Source organism: Temnothorax nylanderi, unplaced genomic scaffold (assembly GCF_030848795.1).
Source record: "Temnothorax nylanderi isolate EJ_2023f unplaced genomic scaffold, tnyl_v1.0 TNYL_tig0009_pilon, whole genome shotgun sequence".
Classification (NCBI taxonomy): Eukaryota; Metazoa; Arthropoda; class Insecta; order Hymenoptera; family Formicidae; genus Temnothorax; species Temnothorax nylanderi.
The window spans coordinates 407,936-435,204 of record NW_027249071.1 but is presented as its reverse complement, the minus strand read 5'-3'; the positions used below and the strand labels follow the sequence as shown (position 1 = coordinate 435,204).

General features: G+C 42.3%; 1 protein-coding gene across 2 annotated transcripts in view; it reads left to right on the top strand.

Annotated features, from left to right (window-relative positions):
* LOC139786170 (uncharacterized) overlaps nucleotides 1–27,269 on the top strand; it is a 244,763-nt gene that overhangs the window by 42,004 nt on the left and 175,490 nt on the right. Inside the window, exon 2 of one of the 2 annotated variants that reach the window (XM_071725327.1) lies at nucleotides 10,534–10,595. The gene's annotated coding sequence lies outside the window, so the exon portion shown is untranslated. Of the gene's footprint in view, nucleotides 1–10,533; nucleotides 10,612–27,269 lie in introns of both variants that reach the window. The other variant, XM_071725320.1, reaches the window with a different exon arrangement.

Genomic DNA, 27,269 nt, shown 5'->3' with positions numbered 1-27,269 from the left:
GGCATATTAACCAAATGTTGGGGTTGAAATCATTAGATTTCTATCGTTTCTTTCGTTCTTTTCCACGAAATCAAATAGTCAGAAGAATGGCATGTATATACACGTTTTACAAGAAGGTATCTTACATAGTATTATAGTACAGAGCTTCACGTAATCTAATGTCCGAATTTTAGTCTGTGATTTCTCACTGTCGGCTCGACTTGACACGATAAGACGCTTCGAGGCTGCGTTTCAAAGTCACTCGATGGAAACGTCAGGAGTCACATTGAAACGTCTTTTCTCCTTGAAGCCGTTTAGGAAACGTCAATTAACGTTAATCACCTGTGTGATTATCGGGGGAAGAGGGGGGCGGAGATTTCGTTAGCAGCGTTTCCTGAAATTGTCTTGGTATTCATCTTACGCATCGCGATAGATGAGCATCTAGATTTTAGTTAAAATGAGGATATTTTTAGAAACGAATCCATTTCGAGCATATATTTCATTAGAATAAGAAAATGTTCACTGATTTGTGTGTCGCAAAATTCGGTCAGATAGAACAACGGTGATTATAATTATTGTAATTACTTAAAATATATACTTGAAAATATATAATTTGATATAGAAAATTTTGTACAATTCCAGAAAAGTTGTTTTCTTGACATATGTTTTTTTTTATATTGCATAACTACATTTATTTTGCGGCGAGGACTTTTTTCTTTATGTAAATATCATGTAATGTGCAACACATTAAGCGTCGTACTATGTTCGCTCAACGAGGAAAATAGTTATTCTAAGAGCCCGTGCCGTATATCTCGCTAGTCAGGCAAGAGCTAAGGAGGCTGCGCAACGATCCATTCAGAAAATACGCGACACCGTAGTGCTTACGGTAGCAGCGCTTATAAACCAGCAACGCCAACCGCATTACCGCCTTGCCATCTCGAGACATGCGCATTTCCCAACGGCGCGCGGCGTCTCGTCTTAAAGAAAATGAAGGACGTGATTTATTAACGCTCTCCAAAGTTACCGCTTAGGCGCCATAATGGCATCGTCGCAATTATTCTAAATCAGAGTTGCTCAGCGAAACGCTCCTTTCGCTTCTCCCAGGTACGCGCCGCTACGTTGAAATCTACGTGAGATTTAACAACGAGTTAAAAGATCGCCACGATACGTCAAAAAATTTTCAATGTTCCGTGAATCCATTTAAGTCGATTTCTACATAATTGTTACAAATGTTTCATTATTTTCTCTTTTATTTTAATCTACAATTTTTTAAATCTATTTCTTAAGCCGAGTTTATTTAATCTTAGATGATATTAAGATATTTCCTAATTCCAGAAAAGGTAGTTACTTCAAGGTAATATTATATTGAAACTTGCAATATCGAAATTCGGTAATGAACGGGTTAAGCGTTCGAGTTATATGCGCTCGGAAAGTTTCGGCGCGTAAGGACGCGTTGAATGCGCGCCAGTTCGTAAGTTCCCGTTTTGACCGGGGCACGTGTCTCGTTACCACGGCGGAGGGGAGGGGGCGGGGTGGATCGTCGTCGACACGCTCTCGTATCCGTATTCGTCGATAACTCCGAGAAGCGTGGACGTGACTTAAATCGCGAATCCCCTCGTCGCCGATGATTTTGCAGTTCGCGGATAAAGGGCGGCCTCGCCCTTGGATTTGAAAGGGCGCGCGCGCCTTCTCTATCCAGCTTGCGCGCGACTGCGAAAGAGCGTGCGACGGTTCACGACGCTTGCACCTGTCGACCCTCCGTTTAATAACTTAAGCCTATTAGCAGCGAGTGCCTTCGGTCTTGTCCCCGCGAGAGAGAGAGAGAGAGAAAGCAAGTGAAAGAGAGAGAGAGAGAGGCATAGTCCCCCCTTTTCGTCTTCTCTTCTTTTTTCGCGGTAACCACGCAAACACTACTTTTTTCGGTCGGGCCGCGGGAAAATACTCAATTGCTCTCTCCACTCCGTTTTTTTCGCTCGGCGCTTATTAGCATCCGGAGTGCAAATTATTCGTCGGCTGTTATTACCGCTCCCTCCCCCCCCCCCCGCCTGGACTTGGTGTCGCCGGGAATGTCTCCCGCGATTACCCGGATTATTATCATTATTTAAAGAATGTTTCGCTCTTTCTTTCTTGGCAACCACACGCGGATATTACTCTACATCTTGTCCTTTACTCTCTGATGTTTCTTGCTAGCGCATCAGCCAAATGTAATTCATTCTTTTTTTTTCTTTTATGACGAAAAATTTGTTTGCGGAAGAAAAGAAACAAAAGTTTAACTTGAACCACATCTTTGTATATTATCTTTTATACTATCTTATTCTACACGGAAAAATATAACGCTATGACAGCATTAGATTTAATTGGAAGTAATCTTGTTAATTCAATAACAGTATTAATCTTTTTTACAAGAATTAAGTAAATGAATTGATTGACTGAGCTTTGATTATGTCGAATTCTTGTAAAATTCTTAAAAATTTGTCTCTTTAATAAAAAATAAATGCACGTTAAATTTATGTGTATAATTACACGTTATAAGATGTATTACAAAAAATCTTATCGAGCATACACAGGCCCTATAAAGAGCAGAACTTTCTTTCTAAATCGACTGTTATTTTTATAGTGTTGAAATTTTCGCTATATATTACGTCTTTTTAGGTAAATTTTTAAATCTTTTCGTCGATTTTCTATGTACACGATTGAGACCTTTATCATACGTATTTCATTTATAATGGAAAAGAAAAATGAATTGCGAATTATACAACGCTAGTAAATTAGATGCTAGAAAAGATTTGTCAAAAAGCTATTTCACATTTTCCGGAATTGCCACCATTTTTTTGGCGCGCGAACATTATTCTTTTCGGTGGTAACGCAGTCTGGGGAAAAATCATTGTTCCCTTTTCTCTTCTTTTCTCTTCGTGTACCGCGTTGATTAGCATTTGCGTAGTAATTTACTTTTGTGCTTCCACTACATACGCTCACTACACACGTCCACTCGCTTTCCTTTTTCTCGTTTCTTTTTTATGAATATTCGTCATCGTTAGTTAAATTATTATCGTTTTATGACTATGCATTTCTGTCATAGTTCCAGTACGCTGTATATTCGAGGTGCCAGCTTTTTTTTAACCTTGGCATGCATGGAACATATTAAAAAGCGATATTTTTTGTCTCTTAATACACTCTGTACGTTGGTTTCTGTATTTGCGAGTATAATTAAAAGATAATGAAAATATATGTCGCGGCATCGCCGTGAATGAAAAAATGTTGATAGATATACGGTTTACAATTCTCGATAAAACTGAAGAAAAGTATCGCTGCGTGGGAAACATCTTTACAGCAGAAACATAGCTTTGATTAAATCCCGAAGTCGTCAGATTGACGGATGCGGTAAACGCACTCGAAGAACCTTCCCCGTAACAACTACGAAAGCATTTCTCCCTCAAGCTTTAAGCTCACCGGGATGGAGAAATGTCGCGGAACTCTCACGTGATAAGGCGATTACTCTTTCTATTTTTTCTGCTAAATTTATGCCATCAGCGCCGCGCCCGCCGGCAGCAACAATATTTTCATTGTGCCACCGGCAGAAAAGCAATTATCGTGCGGCGCGCGCTTTCTTGGCGCCCGGGCTACAAAGCGGATAAGGATCTCGGCGCTGATTTCCGGCGCGGGAAGGGTTTTACGGTCTGTCCCGCTAATTGGAACGGGTGCTTTCCCTCGCGGATGTTAAACACCACGGGTAATGGTTTCTTACGCGAGACTACACGATCTTGGTAATACGCTCTATTGACATTCGTGCTGTTTAAATGCGATTTCCCTCTGTGATATTTCTCGTGACGAGACGTAACCATCCGCCGGCGTTAATAATGTAATAAATAAAGTAAAATCTTATTTTCTACGTTTCCGTGCGAAAATGGCTGGATGAATTCTCATCAAATTTTGTGTGCGTTCCAAGTTACATTCGCGTTACGCGTACACTTAATACATTTCTGCACGTAATCCTTTTTCTTTTCATAAAAGTCGCGCGTTACTTCTGCATCGTTTTAAATGTGTAATGTGCATGAAGTGCGAAGGCAGACCTATTGTTGAACGATTTGACTGAAGTGAGGAGGTTTAAAATTCTCTTTGATGTTTAAGTACTCTTTTCTTTTTTTCTAAGCATCCTTCTTCTTTTCTTCTTAGAAGTTGCTGCAATTTTATGAACGAATTGAAATTTTGAATAAAGTTATTAAAGGTTCCAATTATCTTAATTTTTCGAAGTTGCCGATTTTTCAGTTTTTTGAGATGGAAGACAGTAAGATAGTGAGATATCTTGTAGACAGTTGACGATTCCTCTCCGAGTAGTACGGCTTATTAAAAATAGAACGAATACGAAGGGCGAGCCACCGTTGCTAGTTAAAAATAAAACATCGTCTTCTTTTCGCGAGGTAGCGCGCGAAACGGGTAATTCGCACGTAGATATATATATAACGCCAGCTCTCTCGGCAGCATTGACAATAGGACGAACTGGATTATGTATATCTTGTAACAGAGACGCATCCGCGACGGCATGAAATTTACGACGGGCATGCCGACGCCGACGCCGACGCCGACGCCGACGCCGGCTGGATTTTATTTTTGTTCACGCTTGTAACTAGGAATTTATTCCGGATTTCATCCGTTCTGGCCGGCTGCGCCTCGGAACAACGTGGAGTTAGCGGCGTGTGTATGCGTGTATGTACGGGAGTACAATCGAATTATCAGCAACCATGGGGAAATCCTTTAATACCGGCACACGAATTTACCCTTCCCGATCGATTAATTCCCTATGAAATCACCGGCCATCCTCGTCGCGGATTAGGTCTCGGTACAGGCGCATCCACGTACACACATACGCGCGCGCGCGCACACAGAATACTTGCAGGCGGCAGCACATCATCATCGTGTGCTCGGGCCTGTACGCACGATGCATGCGGGAACCTCGATGCAAAATTAACGAAGAAGTCCGCGCGCCCGAAACCGAAGGGACGATGCATCCTGCATAATCTCGTTTCACTCGCGCCGTCCTACATATCCACTCGCTCTCGGCTCGGGGCTCGGAGGCCCGGTTTAATGAAGTTATAACATTCAATGAGAAGTTATGTGCGCGATCGCGGGGAATTTGTTTCGCGCGGTAACCGGTTCCGGCCGGTCTCGCGGATATTTGATTATCCGCTTCCGCGTTAGCCATAGTGGGAATTCGCGCTGCGGGAGAATATATATAACTCGGGCTTGTCTCAGACGTCGGGCGCTCTGAACCGCAGCCGCAGGAAGTCGAGTCAGCCCCAGACAAGAATGACGATTGTTTTAGTGTAGGTAGGTGAGATCGATGGTGCTCCAATTGCGCGATCGAGGATTGAAGGGACTTTGCGAAACTAAGTCCTCAGAGGGATGTGGGTGAATAAAACATATATTTAAGAAGATTTTCTCAATAGAATTTAACAAAGTCGAGGTAAAATCTAAAGTGGAAACAAGTTAACAGTTAAATACGAATATTTAAATGTCCCGATCGAGATTTCATTTTGATCTCATCGATTTAGGTCGTCTCGGCATCAAGAATATCTCCGCGAGTCATTAATTTAAAACAACGTTAATTTCGATTCCTTCGGAAAAGTTTCGGTGACTTTACGAGAGCGTTATACGTTATACGTGACGACTCGGAGAATAAAATCGGTCATTTCATTTGTTATAAAATCCCCAGTGATATTGAGAAGTTCGGAAATAAACCCGGAAAATTTACAACGCTGGATACAGCGCGAATAATTAAACGAATCGGCTGGCCCCGCGCAGTCGTAAAGGAAGAACGTTATCGCGTCTATTCGGCAGAAGTCGTGGAAAGATCAACGGGAGAGAGCGTGGGGAGAGACAAGAGCGAAACGGAACGTCCGATCGTTATGCGGTGCGGTATTCGTATTTGTGCCATAACTGCACGCTAGGCGCTACATAAATGTGGATATGCATGTTGTGTGTACATATGCGTGTGTGCGTACTTATGGCTCTACGAAGAAAACAAGGAGAGAGAGAGGGGGGGCGAGTGGTCGCTGTTAGGAGACCTTCTACCAAGATAAATTCGCGCGATTAAGGACAAAAGAAACGATAGCGGGTGGACGATAGGACGAGGAAGGGGAAAAAGGGTAGGGTGATCGAAAGAAGAGAAAGTCGAGTTAGAACCGGAGCAGAAGAAGAGCGTCCGATGCTCAGGCAAAGCCGAGACGCGAAAAAGGAGCATGCAAGATGAAGAGATAGAGAGAAAGGCAGTGCAACGAGACTCGAGGAGAAAGAGCGAAGAGGAAGAAGCGAGGGGTGGCGAGTAAATAAAATATTCAGGAAACCCGGAGCCCCGGGCGTTCGGTCGTGGATGCCGAGGGTGTCTGCTCCAAGTGGTGGTCGGGAACCGCCAGGCGCCCGAGGTGGAGGGAGAGGGGTCCGGGGTTGGAAACTGGTCGGACGCTCATAGACTCGGTGGGGCTGAAAGTTCGGCGGGATAAACGGACCGGTCCGGACGGAGCGGGGAGAGCCGCTCGCCGCGACCGCGTATAAAGGAGAGGAAGAGAACACGGGCCCGAGCTTGGTTTTATCCCGTGGGATTCGGCGTTGCCCGAGGCAGGAAGGGGGGAACGAAAGAGGGGTACGTGTTCACGTGCGTCGTGTGCGGCGTTCGAGCAGCGAACGGTTGCACCTGCGGTTCGAGACCATCTTGCTCTTACCTCCGCATCTACCGGATCGTCCGACGCCTCGCGGGGCGCAGCTTCTCGCTCCCCGGCATACTCTCTCGACTCTGTAATGGAAATTGGGCATACACGTTCTCTGTAGCTTATACGGAGAAGTCAAACTCTATGGTAACGGCACGTGCAAGTTTTATGTCTATTAATGACGCGACGAATATTTTTTTCGCTATCTCCGTAATTCTCTGAAGGCTTTTTAAGTTTCTTTAGTGAGAATATTATTTTGTATAAACAGTGTATGAACTTTAAAAAAATTATAATTTAATCAACAAACTTTTATTGCTTTTAATATATTAGGAAGAATGGAAAAGCGAGATAAATTAATAAGATATTAATTAAAATTAGTAAAATATATTGTCACTTGTAAGTAATCGATCACATATTACTGATCAATTTTGTTACTAAGAAAAAACTATTTTTGAAATATTTAAATGAATCAAATGCATTAAATTTGGCGCTAGCGACATATCGGTTAATTCCATGATCTCGAGTTCGCATCTGCGGCAGGATTTCTCGACTTCGAATTTCACGCCAAGCTGCCGGCTTAAAGCACCTCGACACGCCGCTCAGCCATCTTCGATCCTGCATCTCCCTTCGACTTCGTCCTCTTACATAAACACTGAGAGAGAATCGCGGAGTAGAACGCCGGAATGACGATCTTTCAAGAGAAACAAGGTACTTCGGCACCGTGGTTCCGAAGCTACCGACGGAAGATCAACAGAACTTAATGAAACATTAATCGAAAACGCACAGATTAGATACGCTTGCAAATCTTCCTGCAAGTGCCAGAATCATCCTCGCAGTAAGACATCGAAATCTCTAGATTTAACGTGTCAATAAATATGCTGAAGATATTATGTCGGTGTTAATTAGATTTAATGATCAATTAAATTGGAAGTAGCTGCTACAGGATGTACGTCGTTGGGTTTTAGATACTATATACAAATTATTTTCGGCGCTTTCAGTTGCGGTCAATTTCTCGATATACACGTCGACGGAATAAGGAAGATTCATCTTGCGAAGAGAATCAAATCGAGAGAAATCAAATCTTTTATTACTCGGCGATTACTTACATTTGCGAAGAGATTGAATCCCGGTTATGCATGCGGTATATAAATCTTCATTGTAAAGGGGGCGGTCTGTGTAAATGTAAATCACATACGTTCTGTTTTCGCCTCTAAAATATGCAACTATTTCGTGAAATCGCTTTTGGACCAGCTCCGAGTAAATATTGTATCGGAATGGCATGGCGAGAAGAGTATTGCGGTCTCTCGTGAGCAACTTTGTTCGACGTTCGAGTTTCCGACTCGAGCCATGACTCTTGGTGCAACCGCACGATCTCGTCTGTGGTCACGAGTGGGATCTAAATTAATGGATTGGAGCGCAGTACATTTTCTTGTAAAGGACAGAAGGGTGGAGCTATTGATCTTAAGAAAATATGTCCGACTCGAAAATCGCGACTCCGTATCTCTCTTGCGTACTTTTATTCTCTACATCCACAAATTTGCTTCATTAACTTGAGTCAATTAACCAACTTTATCTTATTTAAATTATAAACATGATATGATTAACGATATTGCTGTAAGCGACACAACGACCCCTAACAATTCGAAGTCATTTTTTAATGCGCTCGTCGCGGATACTTGCTTGATTTTCGTGGGAAGATAGAAATAATTTCGTTTTATCGCGCAAGAGTGCGTTTGAAGTGGCGCACATTTTCTCATGCGTGAGAAGGTAGCATTTCCGACGGACTTAAAAAGAGCGCCGCCGACCGTGGAATAATTCGACGACCTCGACATACCGTACGATAATCCGCCGTGTCACGCGGCGCAGGGGGATGAAAAGGTGAAAGTACCGGGGTATAGAGACAACGCGAAGGGGTGAGGCGGAGTAGGCACACCGTATATACAGCGAGGATTATAGTAAGCCGTGCCGCGCTCCGAAATTTATTTCGTTCTCCATTAATAACGGCACTCCGGAGGCCCGAAAGGGCCAGCGTATACCAGCACCCTTTCGCCACGCGACACTCATTACTACCATCGCCCAGGGTGGTGCTTCGTTCCCCGGACCTGCCCGTTCACTTTTGAAACTTATTGTTAGACGGTTATCGAACGATTTTGTCCTGTAATTTCGCACGAATGTGATTCTTAATAAGTTTTTTTTTTTTTACGAATAATCGTTTCTTGAATTGCGCTAAAAGTGTTGAAAATATTTTTACATCCCAGTCGCATAAAATCTTTTTGTCAGCGCTTTCTTTTGACCCTATTTTCTTTAAAGAAAGCTTTTATATATACATATATACATTGAACTTTAATAATGTAAGATATTATTTTTCAAGATGATCTGAAAAGTTTTCGTGGTCGTGATTCGTTGTCGATTTGTCGGGAACGTCGTTATCTCGCTCGTTAATAATCCGATCGACGATCGGCTTCATTTTCAGTGGCGCAAATACTTCTCGAAAACGATCTCGTTAGCGTGTACCGATCGTTTCGCGTTTCCGCAATCGAGGTATCGCGGTCAACGTCGCTCGTTAGAAGCGCTTTTGCTTCTCGAGTAACGTTCAATCGTCTAATTAGCCCGTCAACTCAGCTAGGATGCTGAGGAGTACTCGAGGCGGCATCAACCGCATTTTCGATCAATGTCTCGGTACTCATCCTAGTAATTTACTTTCTGTACCGACGATGATTGCGCGCGACTCATTGTCCGCGCGAGCGGAGCGATTTCGCGTTACGCAGTCCTTATCTACCAGCCGAACTAGTACGTATCTTCGAGAGGCAACCTCGGAGAGAGGGACGCATTAGGGACGGTAGGACAATGGAGAAACGCGAGAGTTCAAGTTGTTGAACTGTAATGCCGATCGCAATGTGTTGTGGTGGCGAGCGTGGTATATATGAGAGGCGTTGATTGCGATTACTCTCGCGGGTAATTATGCAACATGGTACGCCCGCGAAATGCAAACGCTCCCTTATCGTTGCTCTGTTACAGCCAATCCATGCATCGCGTATCTCTGAGTGATAATAACTCGGCGCGTATAGCGAGTGGCTTAAGTTCTAACCGATACGGTTCCTGGTTTCGTTTGGGAATGTACATGGGTATTAACGGATTTACCTATCTACTGATTAGCTAAGTATCTTAACTAAATGTGTTTCCGCGATTGTGACGCTTACATCTGGCTTCGAACAACATCTTTGGGAAATGTATGCCAGTATTCCAACGCTTACAATTCCAACGCTCTTCAGCGGAGAACGTGCGCGTAATTCATACGATTGAAATTTCAATTAAACGTTTGAGGGAAAGAAAGTTTAATCCTGCCCATACATAACGTTTGGTTTCATAACAGATTAATAAAACATAAGATTCCATAATTCTCAGTTTTTGATAGAGGTTTAGAACGTGAATGCTTCTTACATATATTAAAGCTCTGCGATCGTTGGCAAGCGAGTAACTCGGTCAATTCCGGTTGTATTATCACTTTTCAAGTATCTCAATGGAACTAGTTCATTCGGCAGCTTACGCCTCGTTAGTACCGAATAGGCAGCAGCATTATGAAGCAGAACGCTTCAGTGGAATTAAGTGTTTGCAGTCATTCAGAATGCATTCATTCGATCTTGATTAAGTAGTAGAATGAATAATACTACATATTGTATTGAAATATAAAAGTTGAATAGATGAGGCTTAAAGGAGTAGGGATTTAAAAGGAAGAAATATATATAAGCTTTGCAAAAAGAGATTTTTCAACAAACTGTGTTGCTTAGAAGTCGGATTTGTACACGATATTGATATTTATGAAATATATAACATGAGATATTTCTTGTTTCAGTGTAGGAGAGCCGGTTGCGGAAGAAAGTTACGTCCGACGAATCGAATTCACGGTGCAAATTGGTGCGTTGGGAAACAGGTATTTATAATAATAGAGTGTAATAGCAAACGTGCAATTTGCATGCTGCACGTTATGGGCAGCGAGAATGCGAGGCATAATGTATAAACTTTAATTACGTCGCTTCAACTCGAAATTAGAATTGTACTTAAGTTTTAATTGGATCGATTGTCATTGTTGCAGTAAGGCAAAGTTGTGCATCATGATTGGCTTTTCAATTTTAGAGCACTCCAATTGCGTTTATATTCCACCGAAACTATTATGCAGTTAGCGGAGTTTATAATAAACGTAATAAAGTTATACGAAATGCCGGCTCGCCTTAAAGCGTCTCGTAACGTTATCGCGCCGAAAAAAAGAAACCGTCATGAAAATCGTAGACTTCGCAAACTGAGACGCAGCAGCGTCTCTCGTCTGCGAAGAAATTTCCTACATTTTTCACACGCGCCGACACCATTCTGCGCTCACGTTGGTTTCCGTCTGCATGCGGATAGATCGCGCAAGGCAGAAAGACGTGTTTCATTTTTCGATCTAAGAATAGGAGACTATTTTGAAGCCGTACCGATTTTTCCATTTGCGCTAGAGAAAAAATGTGCAAAAAAAACGCGTCTTCGCTCCTATCTAGCTACGTTCATAAAACTAGAGATAACTGTATCTCTAAAAATGTGATTACTGATCTAGCCAAATAAAATAAAAGCGATATAGCTATCTTTATTTTCAAATAAACTCCTCACTATTATTTCGTGCGTTAAGCACACGGGAGGGCCTAACACTTCGCTTCGAGAATCAACGATCGATTATTGCATTTTTCTATTCACGCGCAATGCGAAAAAATTCGCGGTTCGATTAGCGATCGATACTGCTAGGTACCGTGCAATTTTATCGTCGAAATCAGAGGCGCACTTTCGGTCGCTTTCGCATAACGCGATCGCCAGAAACGTGCCGCCGTAAAATGCCGCGAGAACGCCGGGCTGTCTTACGTTATTGCACATGACGGACGTGTTTCGCCTGGCGTTCTCGCGGCATCGCCGCGTCACGGACCGACAGATGCATACTTGCGTAGATATTGTCTCGTGTCTGAAGCAGCTGGCCGGGAATATTGAAATATTAATAGAATATCGATGAGGCGGAAGGTATACGGCGCGAAGCGGCAGAGCGGGAGAGCCGCCAAAATTCGGTTACGGCGGCTCGCCGCGGGCTGGCCAGTCCGCAAAATTTCGGACCGTGACGATTATATGACCGACAACCGTTCCGCATAGACTACGCGCCGTGGCGCATTTCGACCAAGCCGCATTACAGCTCTCTTTCTCTCTCTCTCTCCCTCTCTCTATCTATCTATCCATCTCTAATCGGATTTTTTAGACAGACGCACACTTGTTGCGAGAGCATTGTTCGCGGCAGACTATGCGGAACACCGACGGCGACGGAGGGCTAGAATGCAAATCAGGTCGTCGCTCGCGGCACTCCGATTAGCGCGGACGATCGATCGAGCGGGTTTTAATTATTAAACGCGCGTTTAGATCGACCGTGAATAGTCCGTACATATCATCGCGGGAGAACCTTCCAAGTGCTGTTTGTTTGCGAAGAGCACACTTTGCATTCACGTTATGACGGCGTTCGGAGGCTAAAGAGGAAGGTGATGAATTCGTGAAATCCGCTTGCACAATGTTAAGTAGCGTGAAAAGTGGATCTTCTAAAATTCTTTTATAGAACTATTCCAAGTTTTACGGCATAATTAATGGTTGCTGCGATTGATAATGACGAGAGGGCTATAATTAATGGTCGGCTATTGATGAAATATCGAAAAAATTGAACATTTTGACGCGAATAATGTTACTTGTACATATATTATGTACGTTCTAATGTCGGGGATTATCGCGAATGTCGGGAGAGACTGCTGCTTGGACACCATGTACGCTCGCTGATCAGCAAGCGTGAACAATGCGCAGATGGTGCGATTTCCGTCAATGGATAATCTTGTTGATTTCACAAGATACTAGCGTAATCGCGCCGTGCACATTGCAGACGGGAGAGGACTCTATTGGATTCGGCTATATCCTTTGTTTCCCCCGACTCGCGCGCATATCCTCGGGACAAAGAACCAACTGTTACTACTTTTTACAAGTGCCTTTAAAGATCCTAAACCTATTACTTTGCACTTGTAAAACCATTACTGTCTCTACATCCAAGAAAACATCGTGCCCAATGAAATTTTTTCTCGGAAAAATTCGCCTCTAAATTAGTCAAAGAATTTTTCGACATCGTGTACATTATTGCCAATATTTTGTTACAGATATTTTATTACGTGGAAATTACTGCAAATGAGCAGAATATATATATTTTTGTAAGCATAATTGTTGGAACGTGCTCACACAATTCACAAACTTCACTTTCCCATCACGAGCTTAATTTTCCTACATTCAAACTTGCATTTAAAATGCAGATTTATGGTAAAATCCGTGTATAAAAAGAAAGACGTAGATGCAACCTGATTATCTCGATTTACTTAATTCCATTAACGATTTGCCTCTATTCAGACTATGTAATCCAAATTATAACGTAGAATGAAAAAATGGAGTCGGCACTACGTCCTGTAATTTGGACGAAAGATGTAATAATATCGGGGAATATCTAATAAAAATTAAAAAAAAATAAAGGGAATAAGGAAGAATAAATTTTGACAAGTATTTATCAGATGCATACGCGAATACACGAATGTACGAGCACGTACGTACTTATAGGGCGCATAGATATATGTATAGGATGTTTATCCATTATAACGCGTTTCTTATTAAAAGTAATTACGCACGCGCTCCGTTAGTTTTCCAAACAACTGTCGCCTAAAATTTTCACAACCGCCGCCACCCGCATCGCTGTAGCGGCCGCGGCGGCACGGCGTCTTCCGCAAACGCGCGAGCGTCCCGCTCGCTCTTCCTTCTCCACCACCCCATCGCCACCCCCGAGAGACCTCGATGGAGAATCCTCTCTCGCCGTCGACTCGTGGCGAAACTCGCTCGGCATTCGGCGTCACCGTCTTGAATGGTGACAAACGGCATGCACCGCGGAACACACAATCGCGCCGTGGTGGCTGCGACTGCAGGTACGACCGATGGCGCGGGGGGTAGACGTTGCGGGCGGAAAGAGGAGGGTGCGGAGGCTGACTGCAGCGCGCGAGCAATGCGGCTGTGCACCCCGGTAGCGACGTACAGTTGACAGAAGCGCTTACGAAGGCGAGAGATCGTATAGTATGTTCGCCTCTCTCTCTCTCTCTCTCTCTCTCTCTCTCTCTCTCTCTCTCTCTCTCTCTCTCTCTCTCTCTCTCTCTCTCTCTCTCTCTCTCTCTCTCTCTCTCTCTCTCTCTCTCTCTCTCTCTCCCCCCTCTTCCTCCCCCTCTCTCTATCTCTATCTCTCTCCCCTCCCCTCTCCTCCCTGTTTCTCTTTCTCCTCTCTCTCCTTCTGTCGCTCTTTCTATCTACATCCCTCTTTGCTCCGTTCGCATTCGCTTCGTTTCCACGCTCGTGCGTGCTTGCGTGCGTGCAATGCGTGCGCGCATTCAAGCGCATGTACTACGGGGTGGCGGGTGTGTGTACGGGTCGATTCGTGCGAACGCCCGTACGCGTAAATTGCAGGAGTAAACGCGTGTGCAAGCTGCAAATTCTTAAGAAAATTACATCGTAAGGTAATAAACGCGCGCGGCGTATCTCTCACAGCTTTGTCTGTCTTTGTTTCGAGATTCGATATATTACTCGATACTTTTTTTATTCTTTTATACTTTTTTTCCACATTGACAACCAGACCGATCCATTTCACATCGCGGTTGCAACAAACAAACAAGAGAAACATATGAAAAATGAGATGGCTGAAAAGCAGTAGTGCAATGAAAAGTAAGGAGTAATGGACGAGACAGGCATTTCAAGAGGGATCAGCGTATAACATGAAAGAAAATAATATTTCTTCAGTGACATCGTTTTATTCGCGTGTGTACATAAGTAATGTGGATTCACATTCATAGTTCGCTCCGGCTGTAAAACTCGGAAACTACACAGTTTAATCGGGAACGCTTTCGCGGATTGGCGCAATTCGTTTATCAAGCATAGGCATCGCAATTCCCGACGCGTAATTTTTATTAATTAAAACTTTCGACGAGATAAATTGCGAAATGCTTAAGCACAAGTAGTAATAAAACGTTGCGGTTGATGCTAATGAAACACGCAGTGGAACAAACATTCATAATAAGCGAGCGGTAGCCGCCCAAAACAGAGCGCAGCGGACGTTGTACTTGTTACTTTTGCGACGGTATATCGCGAAATGTATTTTACGAGTCGGAAGATATTAAATATTCTGGTCCTTTACCGTTCTAGGACGTAACCTGTAATTTTTCTAACGAGCTACCGGGAGCACGAACTCTCGCGGACTCCACTTTCGAGGATGTTACCAGAATTATATTTTTTTTATGCGTAATTAAATCTTTCAGAATTTGCTCAAGGATATCGTTTAAAACTCCGTGTTATTGAAACATTTTTATGTAGTGCGATGGCAAAGTATAAAATGGTATTACGGTGGCGTGATAATTGTGTTAACAACGGATATATAATTCATGCCGTTTTATCTACATTTTACGCAAATAACTAATTATTCAACTGTAGGAAAACCGCAAATATTAGCGTAATAATTAAATATAATTTATAATTTTACTGTCGTCAAGTATTATAGTGATTGAAAGATCGCGTTACACACGAGTCAAAATTTAACTAAAATGTTTTGATTGAGTTCAATCAGATTTATATTTATTTGGAAATAAAATGTTATTAAATTCTACTGCTAACTGCAGTATCGTTGAATCGACAGAGAATTATTACATTCAAAATTTATTAATTTTGGGAGAACTCACAATTTGTACGTAACAAGAATATAGATATTCTCCAACTTGATAAAAATAATAAATTAAGTACTGTAGAATAATAAGCTAAATATATAATAAACAAATATTTACTATACAAAAATTCAACTTGCAATACTTTCTCCGTATAGCCTTTTATTTTTTGCAATCGTTTTATATTAAAATTTAAAATACTTTGAAACTTCTTTTGCTATACTTAATATTCTTCTTGCTATAAGCTTTTTTTGAACCGTCATAATCACCGACGTACCCGACCGCGAATAGCAATTCCAAAGCGAGCCAAGTAAAACTAAATCGGACTCGACTGAATCGGATGAAATCCAACACCGTCCGAAGTACAGGAGTTCCTAAGCATCCAGTCCTCTTTCTGTTCCGCATCTCCCTTTCCCCCTTTGCTCTCTTTGCGCGTTCGCGGGCGCGCGTGCAAGCCGGAATGGTGATCAGTCCGCAGATGTCTTTGCATGCATACGCATATCCCTGGGGAAGAGTATGCGCGCGTACGTATGCGTGCGTATGTGCATGCGTGTGGGCATTGGGTTTTGCGTGTGCGTACGCGAAGAGAGAGGGAGGGAGGGAGGGAGAGAGAGAGAGAGAGAGAGAGAGAGAGAGAGAGAGAGAGAGAGAGAGAGAGAGAGAGAGAGAGAGAGAGAGAGAGAGAGAGAGAGAGAGAGAGAGAGAGAGAGAGAGAGAGAGAGAGAGAGAGAGAGAGAGAGAGAAAGGCTACAGAGCAGAGCGCGGAGCCCCGAAGCATAGTCTCGACTCGACTCGAGCGGCTGAATCGATCCACCAGCCTTCTCCTGTACGCTCTCTGCGCCCCCAGAACCAGAGCGCCGAACGAACGAACACCTACCGTCCCGCACCGAACGCCCAACCCCTTTCTCTCTGTCTCGTTCTCTTTCTCGTCTGGCTTTCACACCGTTCCGTCTACCTTTCCCTCTCTCTCTCTCTCTCTCTCTCTCTCTCTCTCTCTCTGTTTCTCTTCCTCTCTCGCGGCGCCAAACCATCGACCAACCTAGTCACGCGAACGCCCGGTTTCAAAAATGCTCGGCTCTCGGCGCCGTACGCGCGAACCTCTTTGGTATTTCTCTTCCCTTGGCTCCGTTTCTCTTCCGCACTCGATCCTCCCGAAACTCGTTCGAAGAATTTTCGCGGCTGGCTAGCCCCTACGCCTATAAGTGTTTCTTCGAGTTCACTTCTATTAGTCTTGTCCGAGATCCGAACGAGCGAATACTAAAATTTTTTCCTTGCGCGTCAGTTGGTTGTAAAAACATGTACGAATGTTTGCATTAGATTTACAGACTTTCAAAATAAAGTTTAATACATGGTGTCTTTAATGATTTTTAATTATTTGATGTTTCGAGGATGTTTTTTTTTATGCAAGAGCAATCATTGTCTCTTTCATTGAGCGTTTTTTCATTGTTGTTACTATTTTTAATTAGAATATTTTCCTACATGTCTATTAACTTGCGTCAAATCCAATAATTTTAAACCAAATAAAGAAATGATAATTTTCGAGGAAATTTTTATTGTCTCTGGAAAAAATGTAAAAGGTTGGAATGATCCCACCCTGCTCGTGTCATGAGAGATATAAAATAGCCCCATACTTGATCCGCCTGAGAAAATACCGATGCTGGAAGCATATTTAGCTATTATACGCGGAATGGAAATATTTGCGCAGAGAAAAAATTTTTTATTGAATATTACTTTCGCGAAAAAGCTCGCAGAGTATTATTAGCATACCCCGGTCATGCGAGTTCTGCATACTCGGTCGGTGCTATTAACATAATCCAGTTAACTGAGACATTGTAATAAAAAGCACTTGTAACGCTGAATGAGACCTACCTCTCCACGAAAGCAATTGTTGCTTCATTTGTCCGTTTGTTGTTTGAGATGCATCAGTCTCACGAACGTAATCAGTTACGTCGCTTATTGCAATTTACGCAAACAAGGAGGATTATGCTAATTACCGTGTAATCGTAGCACAGGACACGTTAATGAAAACATATTTCTTGATAACAGCATTTTATTATTCAGAAAATGTGCACTTAATCGTGCAGTGCTTTCGCATGTATATCACAGATGTAGAAAGAACGATACATTTAAAAATTATAACATCGATATCAAGGGCAACAAATGGCAAATTACGAACTAATAGTGAATATTTAACAAATTTAAACAATAATATTTAGTATGAAAAATGTAATCAAGTAGAGAGTTGACGTAAAAATAGTTTAAACTAATATTAGTTTACGCATAACGTAACGTTTGATGCTTACATTTCTAATTGACTTAAAAAAATTTTCTATAATTATCTTATAAATCCACGTACCGTGGAAACGTTAAAACGTGAAATCTGTTCGTAAAATATAATCAGTTTAATTTGACGAAACCACTTTCTATCAATGTTGGCGGTGTGATTTGCGTCGCAATCTGTCTATGCGCGTGTATCGAATTGCATGTGCATTTGCAAATTGTATACATACCCGGGTGTGTGTACGAACAGACGATAACTATGCGGTGCAGCTATACGGGTAGGATATTAGTTAACATATTAGTGAAACACATTACGTATACAATATATATTACATATTGCATGTGTCCCAGATTTACGGCAACTCCTATTATTGACGGAATCTGCATCAATTTCAGACATATACATAGATATAACCTTTACTTCGATGGATAAACAATAATTATAATATACAACTATTTAATATATAACGTATAATTATATATTTTCTATACCTTAGAAGAGATGAAAGTAAAATCATTTTTCTTATCGTAAATTTCTTATCAAAGTCAAATCATTCTTATTGATAAGACTTTATTCGTATTCACATGTCCTTCTTTGTGTTGATGCATAAATCTTTATATCTTAGTAAATAGCTGCACAAGTGACTTTGATCGGAGATACGGATAGTTTGTAATAGACAGTTGCGAAAGTCGTTAACTGCTAGCCGGCGCTGCTATTATTAACGGACGCTGTTATTGATATACTATAATCATTGCTATTTGACAAAAAAGTTGAAGTAATAACACGGAAATTATTTTCGGCGATTTTATTGAATCACGTGTAGAGTTATAACATCATATGATAACGCCACACACGCATTCATCGATTCAATTACGCGCGTATGTCATGGAGGCACCACCCCTCGGTGTTGTCCCTCTCTACACCGGTGATTTGTGTCCCTCGTCCGTCTACGTGCGTGTCTCGGGCGCCGCGTGTGCATTTGCAAATTGTATATACACCTCCGTGTGTGTACGTGTACACGGCGGCTCGGTATTTGTGTTTGAGCATACCTAGACGCGGGCGTACGCGTGCGCTTACCATGCCCCTCTGGCTGGCTCCGTTGCGGATATAGGGTGGCTAATGGAGAAATTCAGCCCGCAACGGAAACTGTGATATACTCTCGTTTCTCCGGTCCCGCCGCCCGTAATCGTAGCCGGTCGCCTTCTCTATTTAGAGTCTATTTGATGTGGATCGCGCCAGCGCGAGCGACAGTCGCCTGGGATACGTCTCTCTCTCCTCTAGCCGGCCAGGGCCAATTTGAAACTTTGCCGGGCTATATACCGGGTAAGGGATCGAATCTTGGCCGGTGATACCGTGTTTGGATCGTACAGGTTTGCCTTACGGATCGCGCCCGTTCCATGTTCGAGTTTCGCATCGGTCTCGCTCGCGGTGCATCAGCCATCGGGAATTCGAGCAGAAATAAAGACTAGTTTGCCGGGATTCGCGATTGACGATCGTATCGGATGAATAGCGAGGTCTTCGTGGTGTTTCCCTTTCTTCTTTTGTGATATTCCGCATGTAACTCAAGATTTTCTGAAAACATGAAAAATATTTCTAATGACAAATATGTCATTGGAAGAGTGCAATACAAAAACGATTTAAAGACATATAAGAAAATCATCGTAATGGGAAAAAGTATTCGATTGAATCGATTTTAATGGAAATGTGTGAAAAGTTCGCTATTACCGAACTGAAAGATACAAATAAACGTGAAAACGTTTACGAATGTAAAAGTGTTAGATTTGATATATTTTTCAAACCTTCGAAAGAGAGTAGGATTGGCGAAAGCGTTTTTGTATCGCGGGAAAAGTGATGAAAAAAAAAAAAAAACGAAATCGAGGGTGTACGCAGGACGCGTCGGGTCGATTCTCGTATCTTCGCTCTCCCAGAGTGTCCATTTTAATCTGTTCAATTCCGTGATTTGTGACCTCTCTAATCCTCCCTTACTCACAAGCGACGTATCTACCGATATAAATAAACTACGGATTTTCCTGTCGATTTCGCGAAGCCGTATAACATCGTTCGAAGACTACAGATACTAGTGCTGACGTTAACTTTCCCTGAATTCGATTTGCGAGTCGTCACGCATTTCATTGGATAAGATTCGAATAAATTTTTATGGTTCAACCAAAAGTGCGAGCCACACTTTTTTAATTTATATACAATTATTTTACATTATCATAAAAACAACGCTAATAAACGCAAATTGCAAACGCTTCCTGTTTTAAATATTTTAAATGTAAGAAAAGATACGTTCTTGATGCTACTTTTTCGACTCTGTATGAGTATAATGAATATATTTGCAATCTGCAGAAACGGAGAAGTGGACTGCTATGAAATGTTAGTAGCCTAATCGAGCTTGAAAACACGCTGTGCAACAAAACACTTTTAAAAATGTCGTAAGATTCGGTGAAATTGCAGTTATTAAACGTCAACTTTATAACAGCTACACTTACTAAACTATAAATCTTATAAATCCCTTAGAAAGAGAGACGCTATTTAAGATTTAGTCACGCTACCGTTGTAAAAAAGAAAGTGCTTTATTCACCATTGCTCGCAGACGTGTGGCAGCAAGCCGGTGGTAAAATACACGCGTCGTTCCTGTTTTCTTTCATCGTATCGCAGAGCGTTTGTTCTATGAATTGCAGCGTGCAAACTTTCGCGATAAGGAGCGTTCGTATAAATTAAGAACTTTTTATGCAGAGCGACCGAAACTTAGCGAGCTCTTACCGTACTCGAGCAATTTTGGAGTCAATACTTCCCGAGTCATCTGTTGCAAGTTTCAAATTTCCAATATTAAATTTCGCCGGCAGTTAATCTCTCAGATACGAATAAGGATATTTTATATTATCGACTGTTATCTGATACGAATATATAATGGTTTGATTTCGGGAATGAAGCTTCTGAAACGTCTTCTCTTATTCGTACGGCAGATACGTATTTGTCCACGTCATTATCTGCGTAATGTCGTAATAACGGCCATTTCCGCGTGCACGAGTGGCGTCGTACACGTGTTCTCGTGTGCGTGAATCTACGAGTTCACGAATGGCGATGCCCATACACACGCGTGACATGAGAATCGAAGTAGCCCATGAACGGGCTTTCATTGCCGGGCGGTATCTAATAGGCTGGGTTTGCATCGGTGCATAATGACTAGAACGATTGAAGCGAACTGAATATCGGCACTCCACGCCAGCGGCGTATACGTTTATGGGACAATCGATGATGTATTAATGTCATTGGCGCGCCTCTGCGGACACACGAGGGGAGGGGGGTTTTCGTACCTATTCCGCCAGTTACGGGTATTCATCCGCTTGATACAGATAGCCGCTCGTATACGCGCCAATTTGTCACGATGTCAATCCCGCCGTTGTTAAGAAACGCGCGGCGGATTATTCCGTGTCGATGCGCCCGCGGGACGTCGCAATATTCTGCCATTTCGCTGGAAAATCGGATTAAACTTCTTTTCGAGAAACAATCGAAATTTCTCACTATTTCTATTTTTATTATTTACTCGCTGACAAATAAAACCGAGAATGACAGAATAAACGACTATATATATTGACGTTTTCTGAATTAGATTATTGTTAAATCCAAAATTAAGCGACCCGACTGGCCAGTTCACATTTATTTTGCTTCACAACGTTTCGATCATAATTTGGTCCTTCTCAAGTGAGATATTATATTAAGATTATTGTTAGTAAATTTGTGAAACCATGAGGATTTATCGGATAATAATCGGCAATGCACATCTGCTTCAACGACAAGGCGGTAGATATGAACAGAAGCTTCATGGAACATTGCGTTTGGGACTAAGATGTTCATGAAATGTACCGCGTTTCACGATAAGCCTGCGAGTCCTGCGACATATAAGACAGATATACACGAGGACCACAAACAGGACCGGGAACGTTGAATCGATAGCCATTCGAGGAGAACAGAGACAACCGGGCGTCGACATCGGATATCAGCGAGGGTGGATATGGAGGGAGCCCGACCGACGGACCCCTTGGCCTAAATTTCATAGAACTTAAGAGACCCAGGGACCAGTTTTTATACCGTACATTGCCTCTTTTTCGCTCTATGCTCTTGAGCATATTTTTGCACTCCTGACGGTAGCAGCATGTTGAGATGCATTTCACTTGTGTGGTGCTCGGACACGCGGAAGAGCATCCATCATGTGTTCGTATGTATGTAGGTTAGACGTGGGTGATAGCGAGGATTGCCCAACCCGTATGTCGAATCGATGTGTGCGCTCGAGGATAAGAGCATTCGGATATCGGCGACGCGCACGGTGAGTTAAGTGCCAGACCTATCGAATCGCGGCGATAGTCGTGTATCTAAGATCATCGTATCTTTATATTTAAAGGAACGTTGTAAGAGAAATTTTATACATGGCTAGTTTTACATGACTAGATAGAAATAAGCGTCCAAATTGCGCGTAAAGAGTAGCACTTCAAAAGAACGGTTTTGGTGAAGTATCTGAAAATTTTGCCAGATACTGATCTGAAAATAATTTTGTTGCACCATAAAAATAATTATGTAGAACACTCAAACTGATTGCTAAAATGTTTAAATTTTTTACAGCGTTATCAATAATTTTGATGGTGCAGCAAAATTATTTTCAGATCTGTATATTTAGCTAAATTTTTAGGCAGTAAAACCGTTCTTTCCATGCATTTTTAAAATTTTAATTTTCGACCGTTAATCGGCAGAACTCTTTGTATAAACTATAAGGAACTTTTAATCTCTTTAAAATAAAACGGGAAGTTTTATCAGAACTATACGAAATTTTAATGTGGGGTGCTAACTTCATACACGCGTCCAAATTAGCGAAACTGAATCGATCGTTTGAGAAATAATGTAGGTCGTTAGCGATTTTTCAGGCAGAAGAAGAGATGGTTGCAATTGCTTCTAGCATGCCGTTGCACAAAAATTATTGCAGATATATGTTATCTCGAGATACTTTGGCATCGCGGATATAGTTTGCTGTTATAACTTAATAATTGTGTGAACTGAGGAGACAATTCTAACGAATTTTGCATGATAAGACTGATTTTTTCATGTTCTCCTTGAAGTGGCCGATTCAATTATCCTTTTGGAAGTGGAAATTGAAAGTAGGCTGAATCTCCCCCCTCGGACGCTCTACGTACGTCATGATTTCTCGAGCCTGTTGATTTCATTCTCACGACGATCGTGCGAGGGGCCAATTAGGGACTCGCAGTGACTCTTTACGAACGATAAACGCTCGGACGATTTAACTCGCAATAATAAGGACCGGCTCGTACCGGCTCGTAATAGCCGCTGATTCAGCGCTATTTTGACGCGCCGCACGCCCGGCATAATCGCGCGGCTTGCGATTTTTGAATCCGCTCGAACGTGCGGCGCCGCCAAATTAACCCTCTCGCGATATTCGCGTAACCAAACCCGTCACTCGCACTCTACCCGAAGGCTCTCTCTCCCATCTAACCCCCTGCCTCGCTCCACCAGTTTTCCGCCGGCGAGTCGAGGTAAATGCTGAGTATTTAGGATTCGCGAGCTTCGCCGTGTAAACCGAGGCGAAGCTCGAGTCGTGTAAATATTTGATTCCTAAGTCCCGATGAAACACCAACTCCCCCGCACGCTCTCGCGCGTCCCTCACTCGCCCACGGCTCGCTCGACCGGATTATTAACACGATTATTACACGAGCAAATACAACGTGGGAGCGTTGTGTTGCGTTGCATTGAACAACGAGACGTGAGGTGAAATGATCCGCGCGTGAGAGTATAATTAACGCCGTGGCTGAAAGATACGGTCGGAATTGCGAAAGCGTGATCCTATATTACGTGTAATTTACACTGTGCGGAGAGAAGTGCTCCGTTTAAAATGAACATTTGATCGCGTTGCATTTTCGCGGAGATGGATGTACGCCTTGTTAGTCCCAATAAACGTGACGTGCCACTTTCCTTGACGCGATGCTTAATCGAAAACCACTCGGTATTTATACCGGTGCTCTCCCTCATCTGGCTATCCCCCAATTCGCAGGAGGTAAGAAACTTGTCAGAACCTCGCTTCTCTCTCACTCTCCCTCTCTCTCTATCTCGGCCGCTTTCAGCGACTCCTTCGTGAATTCATCATCGCCGAACTTATATGATTAAAACCGTTAGGGCCCGCAAACTCTCGGCGGTCGCGTTTCGTCGTCCCCTTAATCATATCTATTTTACACTATCATCGAATCTGTTCGAGGGGGGGAGAATGGATGTAGGGCCTAAACCCTCCGTCTCTCGAGGAGCACGCAATCGGTTCCGCACGAAGACGCGTTGAACGACAGAATGAAAACGGGATGGGACAGGATGGCGTGGCGGTTCCAGTCGATGCGAATCTCTCTCTCTCTCTCTCTCTCTCTCTCTCTCTCTCTCTCTCTCTCTCTCTCTCTCTCTCTCTCTCTCTCTCTCTCTCTCTCTCTCTCTCTCTCTCTCTCTCTCTCTCTCTCTCTCTCTCTTCTCAATTTTCTCTGTCTGCCTCTCTTCCTCCCCCTTTCTCCCCGAATGCGTTAAACCGAATTAAACAAACACGGCCGCCGCCACTGCGGCGTCCTACGGCGTATAACATATTTCAGAGTCGGCCCTGCGTAGTTCATCCTCCTACCACTCCGCACACTCGGCTTGATTATTTTCTACCCCTTGCCCGGTCACCCTATGCGTCCGCGGTATATGGACGACGGCAATCTCGTTCTCTTTGTTATCTAAATGAAAGCGTTGCGTCGTTACGCGAGTGCATACCATTTGATATCTGTATATTCTTTCATGTCTAAACAACGCTTTTAGCCTCGTGAAAAAGAGTTTAATGAGAGATTTATGATAACATTTGTGCGTTTATCGAGAAACATGGTGAATACGAACCGGATTAAATATTAGCCGATGAATTTAATGACTTTTGATAATCTTGTCGAAAAGACAATAACCATTGTGTCGTTAACGGAAAGTATAATATAATACCGTGATTTTTTAATAAAATTTTCGCTTTTGACGTTTTAACACATTGACTCTAATGAATCATATAGAGTATATAGACTATTCCAAACATTAGTCTTTTAGATGCAAATACTGTCGGAGATAGATGATGGCTTTTAATATTGAGATTTTAATATCATATATATATACATTTTATAGATATATTAGAGCTTGAACAAATTAAAAATATATTTTTTGATTATTTTAAAGTTTATTGTAGAATTTTATTTTATTTTAAGAAAAATTTGATTTAGTAATGTTGAATTTTGATTTAATTTAATATTATTAATATATGATTATATATTCTACGTTAATCAACATTTTTTGAAACATTATACGACTTAATTTGACCACGTATTTTAATGCATTTTAACAAATCAAAAATCGGTGAAAATACTTGATATGCTAAGTTTTTTGTAATTTTTCCGACATAAAGGTACAAATTTCAGTAGATTTGGTTCGCTACACACGCTTATAGGTTTTTGCATGCTATAAGTAAGGAGTAACTTCCGCATCGCAACGGCCACCGGCGGTAAACTACATTAAACGAATACTACCGAGTTGCGATCTCCACCGTAGGCAATACGTTTTATAGCCGATTTTGCGAAACTAACGCATCGTTCGCCCCTTGTGTACCGCGTGCGGATGCGTTAATACCATACTCCCGGCTAACCCTCGCGGTTGAATGCGCCCAGCTAAAAGCTACCACCACTACCACCACCAGCAACGCCGCCGCCATTCATCCAGACGCGCGCTTTCTATCCCCTGCCCTTTCCCGCGCGCGCGTTACTCTCCCTCGCTCTACTCTATCGAATAGCCGCGTCCTCTCGTTTCCCCCTTTTCCACTCCCTCCGACCCTCGCGCGACCTCTCGAGAGTACAATAGATTCCTGTAACTACCCCTATCTACGGCACGAATCGAATGCCTGTTTGTGTATTCGAGTGCACGGTTATTTGACGGACACCGAGATGATGTACACACAGAGATTCACCGTGCCCGTAATCCGCGTGTGTGTGGCCGCACACCGGAGTAGGTATCAGCGTACGATACGGTGTAGTGGCAAAGAGACGACTCTTAAATTACCATTTTCGCGTTAAGAACTCGTGAGAGAGGTCTCCACGTAGATCACACGTGTATACCGATCATTCGTTTGTTCAGGCCACTCGAGCCAATTTTCGAGAAGCATAAAATTACAAAGGGAAGAGACAAAGAGTGGAGAGAGAAAGAGTCGCAAAATAAAACGAATTTCACTTTGATCGCTGTTGGTCTATATCGAACGAGCGTGTGTACGATACTGCAGCGACAATTTCTAAGAAGTGGATCAATTACACGACACACCAGGCGGCTTCGGCAAAATGCCCATCAGATTTTATACTGCAGATTTTCACGAGGCTAATTTCATGGTCGCTGCAACAACACCCAGGTCCGTTCAACGTCGGTATTACGGGATGACGGAAACTTCACCTCCACGCGGTGACGGCAGGCGACGGCAATTACAACATAAAGTTACGGGGCGGGACGTATACTATGTGCCAGTTGCAACGACGCAACTAAACAACTTGACCCGATTCCACTTTGATATTCGCATATATGCAACGGCTCTTTCATAAGCCTCGATTTGTGTGCCATTAGCGCCGTAAATTAATCCATCTCGATCTGCGGCAAGACAAAAAAGAATGTCCGCTATAACCCTGTTTTAAATGTTCAACGCGCTTAAGAGAGTAAATCGATTTAACTCGTTATTTCATAAGAACAGTCTATTAAGTAGTTCTTAACTTAATTGTGCTGCCGGGACATTTGACCTTTCTGGATAACGAGCGAATGCCGGGAGTCATTAAAAGGAGGAGAACTCTAATTGTAACTTAAGTTTACTTGCAAGTTGTACACTTGCCTTCTCGAAGAAAAAACGAAGAAAATGATAATTTATTCAATAGTCACGAATTTAGCCGTATCACGATTAAATTTTAATATTATTGAGAGGAAAATGGAAAGTGCTACATTTAATTTTCTTTAAATATGCTATTATTTAAATCAATTAGCTTACTATACATTAAGATTCTAAACAATATTTTATCAAACGTACTAAAAATTCTAAAAATAAAATAAAAATTAAGAAATTTAAGAAACGAAGAAAATAGTTTTTTAATAGTCACGAGTTTATTTATATAGCGTTTAAATTTTAATTGCCAGGAAAACGAAAAGTGCTAGATTTAATTTCCTTCGCTATTTAATTCAGGTAACTACAGTTAGCTACATATTAAGATTCTAGATAATATTTTATCAAACACATTGAAAATGCTAAGAATAAAATTTAAGAAATTATGAAAAGAATTAATAATTAATTATTTAATATTTAACAGCAAAAGGGGCATGTCAGTTAATAATATTAGAGACATTTAAGTCCGCGTTTTACTATGATTAATCATCGATTTGCATGGTACCATCGAGTTCTCTAACTGCAAACTTATCGCATTATTCAATCTTCTGTCGTAGTTA